General features: G+C 37.4%; 1 long non-coding RNA gene across 1 annotated transcript; it reads right to left on the bottom strand.

The window, feature by feature from the left end:
* Nucleotides 1-219: 219 nt before the first annotated feature.
* On the bottom strand, nt 220-2291 carry LOC124900135. Its single transcript, XR_007057903.1, has 2 exons — nt 861-2291; nt 220-569 (listed from the first exon to the last, which is right to left on the bottom strand). It is a non-coding gene; the product is annotated as an uncharacterized LOC124900135 (long non-coding RNA).
* Nucleotides 2292-7673: the final 5382 nt, after the last annotated feature.

Raw genomic sequence — 7673 nt, 5'->3', positions numbered from 1 at the left:
CAGTGTGCCAATTCACCTTTGGAAAACCTTTTTCAAAACAATTTTGACTCTTTTTAACTAATCCGCGAACAAAGATTCCAGCTAAGGAATTCTATTGACCGAGGGGAAGGTGTTAGGCACCCCTCGATCCCGTGGTTCGACCACGGTCGCTTGGTGGAGCATATCGGCTAATTTGATACTACGAATGCATAAACCACACAAAACACATAAAACAATCGATCAAACAAACAAAACAAAACAAAACAATCCAAAAATATAGTGTCCAGTCCAATTATTACAATCCGAAATATAAAGGTACTTAAAAAGTAAACCTACACTAATCCTAAACTACGCTCCAATGCTTTACCCAATGTTTCGGGCCTTGATCACGAACATCTTCCGCCAACATAATACGTCGAGGCATTCTCCGGTGAATAAATAAAATGAGCCTCGGGGTATTCCCCGGCTAAATGAATACATTTGATGAAATACGATAAAAACAAACCATTCCACAAACATTTCAAATCATTCAACCATACACAATCCCTACTTTTGCCTACCCAAATTAGATTTGTCTATTCCGTCTTGACCTAAAATATGATAATATCAATTTTGATTAACGTTCGTTTCAAGTCAAACAACAACCCAAGAATCAAATCAACCAAAATTCACCTTTTTATCAAGTTTCAAACCCTGTTCCACTTATTCCCAATCAATTAACCAATTTCAATATAAGAATCAACCAATCAAGGTACGACAATTATAGAAACTCAAAACACACTCAAAATTCATATCATCAACCCATCACTAATCAACAAAAATCACGACATCAAACATCACATCAGGATAAAATAAAAAGAGATTAAGTTGAAGAATTTGACCTCGATTTTATTTCATCCACTGAATTTGTTCGAACAAAGGCAACGAACTTAAGACCTCGATTCAACGAACTCAACACGGATCCCCCAACTTGATCAACCCCCACTAAAAAAAATAACCAGGGGCCCACATATTACAAAAAAAAAGAGATACCCAGGACTCTTCTTCCATTATTTGGAAAAGAATACAACCAGGGGGACCCACACGATTTTGGGGGGACTCCATTTTCCCTTTCTAATATACAACCATCAGATACCAAAAAAAAAGGAGGACAGGCACACACACAGTAATATTCACTCCTTTTTTTCTCTCATCTTCTAGATGCAAAGATCAACAATCAACAACACAGAAGAACCACTCTCAACGTCTCAATTCTCATACACACCAGAGAACCCACCATCAATACGCCAGCCAGACGCAAAGCTCATGCAGATTGAGGGAGAGAGACGCGAGAGAGATAGACGAAGAGAGAGGAGAGTGAAACAGAATTGATAAGAGCAACAAAAAGAGCGAAACACTCATCGAAAATTCCCTAGATTAGTCACCAGAACCCACTTCTGTTTCTATTGCTCTGGCGATTTCTCACCGGAGAACATCTTCGTTCGCCCAAATTCGTTCAAATCCAACTGTTTTCTATCAAAAACTTGCCGGTTCTGAAAGAAACGGGTACGGGTCTTCTCTATTCATTGCGTATTCTATTTTAGATTAGCGGAAAACAAAGTGACGAGCGTAAATCGAAGCTAGGTTTTGCTGTTGGGGTTTGATTCGAGGTTGTTTGGTGCGGTTTTTATCTTTTTGATCGAGTGATACTTGATTTTGATCATCAATTGAGGTCCAATTCTGATCTTCACTCATTTTATTTTTTTATTTGTCATATTCGATGCATTGAATTGAATATTATGCGTTGTTTAATCTTTATTGATGCATAATCTTTGTTTGATTCGTGGTTGGGTTCTTTGATTCTGGATGGTATAAATGATAATCGTTAATCGGGGAAATTTGGTGTTAAAGGCAATTTGGGACGAAATTGAAAACTGATAAAAAGGGTGTATTTTGGTTGATTGTTGTTTTGGTTAATCGAAATAAATAGCAAGTTGGTGAATTCAATAGGATAACATTCTAGGCCGAAATCTTAATAGGCAAAAGTTTAGTTTAGGGTAGGCAAATTTATGGATTGTTGATTAATGTGGAATGTTTGTTGAATTACTCTCTTTTCTCACATTTGGAAGACATATTCATTTAGCCGGGGAATACCCCGAGGTTTCATGTATTTATTCACCGGGGAATGCCCCGGCGTATTATGTTGGTGAAGACAGATCATGATGAAGGCCCGAGGCATCGAGTAAAGCACGGGAGCGTAGTTAGGATTAGCGTAAGTTAGATAGGATTTATTTTTGTATTTTTTATTTTGGACTATATAAATTGGACTGGACACCGTGCTTTTGATTCATTTTTGTTTTGTTTGTTTGTTTGATTGTTTTACATGTTTTTGTGTGGTTTGTACATTCGTAGTGTCAAAATTAGCCGATACGCTCCACCAAGCGGCCGTGGTCAAACCACGGGATCGAGGGGTTCTTAACACCTTCCCCTCGGTCAATAGAATTCCTTAGCCGGAATCTCTGTTCGCAAACTAGTTTAAAGAGTCAAATAGTTTTGAAAAGGATTTTCCAATGGTGACTTGGCACACCAGATTATTTCAAGTGGTGACTCTGAATAAAAAAATATAAATAGTCCTTTTTTGAAACAAATTTTTAATCCTTTGTCACTTAATAAAAACCCTTTCGAACTTGAAATAAATCATTTGGAGTACGAAAAAGGGGTGTGACAGCTCTGGCAACTCTGCTGGGGATTTTTTAGAATTCAAGCTTATTTTTGGAGTTGTATCGGCTTAGTTTGGAACTATAGGTGTATAGACATTTGTTTGTGTTGTTTAGTGTTAATGTGTAGCATTGTTGAGTGCCTACGTTCTCTTTGTTTGTAGTTTTTACTTTATGTGTTATCGCTTTATATCTGGCATCATGTGCATAACTCGAGTCTTTCTTTCTGCAACAAGTCCATAGTACACGTGTGTACACGACCTATAGTTGAGTCACCCTCATTTTTAGGGGGCAGCCGTTGGGTTGTATGGAGTAGGTGGCCAGCTAAAGCAAGCCACTATCGACCATACGCTCCCCCGAACAACCTTGTTAGTGGGCCCCAGTGTAGGTCATCCTTTAGGTCATAGTTATTTGTATCATATTGAGACCTAGCAGGACCCACGTGGCCCTTTATAGGAGACTCACCTATAAAAGCATCCCTACGTGCTATATGTTGCATCTTTGAGGGTAATATGGTCATTTGACAGACTGATTTGGGGAAACCATGTGTTAGAAGTAAGGTGCATAGATAAGAAATGTTGAAAAAAAAAATAATAGAAAAAAAGTGAATTGAAAAGAAAAAAAGAATGTTTTGTAAGTTTTTAGAGTTCTTTTTCACTTTTGATTTTCTTTCACAATTCAAAAATTCAAAAAAAGAAATTACCTTTCGCACTCATTTTTCTCAAAAAACATCAAAAAGATTTTCCTTTTATTCCTTTACCATGCATTCATAATTCGAAAATTTCAAAAAAGATTTTTCTTTCATAGTTGTTGGTGTCATTTTTGTATGAAGTGTCAAATTAATAACCCAAAAAGATTTTATTTTCATGGTGCAGTCGTGTCTCTCAAGTCAAGGTTTTGTTCTATAATCCTTAATTGTCCAATCTGGACGAACAACGCACCGCTGATTCTCCTTACTCGGGAGTGAGATACGTAGGCAGCCTATTGTTGGTTCGGGGATCCTATTTCAAAAATCTAAAAATATTTTTCTTCATTCTTTATTTAGATTAGGTGTCATATGCATCAATAAAAGAAAAGTACAAACAGATTTTCCTTTAATAGGTTCAAGTTTCATTTTCGTATGAAATGCAAAATTGAAAACCCAAAAAAGATCTTTCTTTGGTAATCATAGATTTCATTTTGTATAAGGATGTTAAAGTTGAAAAATTTCTGAAAAAAATTTCATCAATTCTTTTGAAAAATTGTTATTTTCTTTTCTTCTTAAAGTTTCAAGGAATAGAAAAAGAGTTTAACTGGCCATTTTGGCAAGACTTCGCGAACTACGCACACCTGATTCTCCTCTCTCGAGAGTGAGATATGTAGGCGCCCTTCTTGGGTTTGGTGATCTTTTTAAAGAAAAAGAAAAGCAAAAAAAGAGGTTTTGAAAAATTGGTGAACTACGCATTTGCTATCTCTTGCCCAGTTAGTTTAATGTGGTTGGTTTGTAGAATTTTGGCTGGTCCTCCATATTACTCCAAGTTACAAAAAAAGTTATAGCCAACAAGGATACCGAGTTAGTTGTCACTAATCACATAGGGAGTTCGAGGAATGAGAATGTAGGAGCTAATAAAGAGATTCAGAAATTAAGGCAGCAAATGATAGAAATGCATCGAGCTTGGGCTAATGGATTGCCGCCTCCTCCATTTCCCGCTGATAATCTGGAATATCTTCCTTGTTTGCCTCCAGTGTCACATGCATAATTCCCAATTTTTGTCGACACACCACAATATGCATCAGGAACTACTCCAGGGCAACAGTATCCAAACACTTCCAATATTTATTTCCTCACCCCTCAATACAAAATTACCATATGCTTGGCTCCGCCTACTATTCATGCTTTTTTTTAGCCCACTCCCGTCTGAAACTCCTGCTTTTATGTTCAATCCAACGGTTGTGATTCCTCACTCTACAAGCAACCCTGTATTGAATATTTTTGTTGATCAGCATTATGCTCCCAACCCCACATTTAAGTCAATTGGTCCTTACGACTGCACTAAACTACCTGAATTTTCTCCCAACACTGAGAAGCCTGTTATGACAGAAGAACAAGAGAAAATGGCTAGAAAATTGAGAAGTTTGGAACTAACTATGAAAAACTTCAAGGACTCGGGGGGTACAAAAGTGTCTCATATAAAGATCTGTGCATGTTTCCAGGTGTACATCTTCGTCTTGGTTTTAAAATGCCGAAGTTTGAGAAGTATGATGGACATGGCGATCCTATAGCACATTTGAGATGCTATTGCAACCAGCTAAGGGGCGCTGGAGGGAAGGAAGAATTACTCATGGCATATTTCAGTGAGAGTCTTTTAGGTCTAGCTTCAAAATTGTTTGTTGACCAAGACATCGACAAGTGGAACAGCTAGGATGACCTTGCTAATGAACTCGTGCAATAATTTCAATAAAATATGGAGCTGATTCCTGACGAGAAATCCCTGACTATTATAAAGAAAAAGAGTACTGAAACTTTCAGAGAGTATGCGATTAGATGGCGTGAACAAGCTGCTAGGGTGAAATCGACAATGAAAGAAAGTAAGATAGTGGAGGCGTTTATTCAAGCGCAGGATGAAACATATTATCAACACTTGTTACCTGCATTAGGCAAAACATTTTTTGGGGTCCTCAAAATGGGGGAGATGATAGAGGATGGAATTAAGACCGGTCGCATTGTGAGTTTTGCAACATTGAAAACGACTACTCAAGCAATTCAAAAAGGTTCGGGAAGTGTTGGAGGAAAGAAGAATAAGAAAGATGCATCTACCATTGTAGTTGGACTATAGGCACGGGCGAGAGGACTACACCATCATTACCCACGGGCTCAAACCCAAGTTTATGCCCAAGCTCCACAGAATCTTTCCCAAAATCCATTATACTCTATTCTCCCACCTCCATATCAAGTGTATAATGCACAACCATATGTTTAAACCCCATCTTACCCACACTGACGTGCGCCAACTCTGTCGATTCATCCTCCAACTCGACATACATAACAAAACCTTTCTAGGCTTGGTTTTCAATTTAAGCCAAACAATGAAATAAGACAGAAGTCGAGGGATAGCTTCACACCAATCGGAGAGTCATATACTAGTTTATTTCAGAGATTTGTACAGCGGGGCATGATCACTCCTCTCCTTGGGTATACTCCTGACCCACATTCAAGAAGTTTAGATCCTAATGTATGATGTGCATATCATTTTGATGTTCAAGGTCACAGTATTGAAGATTGTCATGCTTTGAAAAGAGAAATTGAAAAGATGATTCAAGATAAATCAATCATGGTGCAGAACACTGACAGTGAGGAAAGCTCTAGTCATGCTAATATGCAAACCAGTGGCTAAGATGTCAGGCTGAGCAATTGAGAAGTCACCCTTCTCCTAAATAAGAAGGGGTCTAGTAACTTGTTTTATTTTTTTTATTGTCCAAATTAATTTAGGGTTGTAGTTGGGATCTATATTGTTTTGTCCTTTTGTTGTTTATGTTTAAAACCTTCTATCTTTTATTTCAACTAAATGAAGTGTCCTATTTTTCTTTGTGTTTTAAATATGTGTTGTTTGTTTGTTTTCTTTACATAGTACATTTTATGTTGACTCTAGTAATATGACATGCTAGTGAAATTTTCAACCAGATCTTAAAATCCAGTTTAATCATGAACATTGAATCAGAGGGTTAAAGTTAAAAAAAGAGAGCATATGAGAAAATAGATAGAGTGCTAAGACATTTGGTGGCAAGTTAAGGCGATTATTTGGAGAATCACAAGAACAACTTGGTCATCGATCGAAAGGCAGGTCCCAATTAGGTCAAATAGTGAATGTGTGATCCCTATATCAAGAGAAACAAGAAGATAATCAGCTCTACAAAATCAGGAATCACTCAATGTGAGGGATGCATAACAAAGGTAGAGTTGTATGCTGGACAAATATAGAAGAAGAAGTGACACACGTTCAGTTTAAGTTAGTGTTATTAAAGTGTCCACATGATCTTTATCTACCACTTTCCAATTGCATGTTATGTACTTGCATTCTCAAGGATTGATATGATGAAGACATTTAATTCTGCTATCCAAACATTGTGTCATCCTTTGTTTACCCCATTTGAGCCTTAGTGTTATTTTCTTTCATACCCCTCTTTTGGAATCAAGATAGGGTCAGCAAAGTTCAAAGAAAAGTGTCGAGTAAAAAGATAAAGTCAGAAAAGTTTCAAAAAGAGACAAAAATGTTTCCAAAAAGAAAAAAAGAAGTGTCAAGAAAAATAGAGTTAGAAAAAAACTCTCTAAGTAAAAAGAGCGAATAAGAGAAAAAAAAGAAAATCAGAATCAAGCAAAGGAACAAGTTGTCAGAACTATGCATAACCTGATTCTCCTCTCTTGGGGGTGAGATACGTAGGCTGCCCTACTAAGGGCTCGGTCCAACCAAATAAATAATTTAGAGTCACCTAGTCAAAAGAAACTGGGGCATGAGTTAATTCTTATTGTTAGAGTCGATTCCAAAAGTTGTAAGTCCCACCCCACTTCAAGTGTCGTTTGGGCCCCATGCCATCCTTTCTTTCTAACCCTATCCAAAATCCAAGTTAAAACCAAAGAAAGACCTTCAGATCAATTTTTGAGAATGTTAAGGCTAAGCATGAAAGGGATATGATGATGCATTTTGAGAACTACTTGTCTTCCTCGGTATAAGGAATTGGGAGAGAAATAAAATAAGAGAGTCTTATTGGTGAAAACCCCCACGGGCACTATAAGGCGATGGTAAGGCGAGAGAGATAAAAATGAGAGTCTTATCGGTGAAAACCCTCACGGGCACTTTAAGACGTCCGTGAGTTGAGAAAAATGAAAATAAGAATCTCATTAGTGAAAACCCCTCACGGAAACCATAGGAAAATGGTAAGCTGAGAGAACAAAAATAAGAATTTCATTGGTGAAAAACCCTCACAAACACCATAGGAAAATGGTGAGCTGAGAGAACAAAA

The sequence above is a fragment of the Capsicum annuum genome, chromosome 7 (assembly GCF_002878395.1).
Source record: "Capsicum annuum cultivar UCD-10X-F1 chromosome 7, UCD10Xv1.1, whole genome shotgun sequence".
NCBI classification, from domain to species: Eukaryota; Viridiplantae; Streptophyta; class Magnoliopsida; order Solanales; family Solanaceae; genus Capsicum; species Capsicum annuum.
This window is presented reverse-complemented; position numbering and strand designations above follow the sequence as displayed.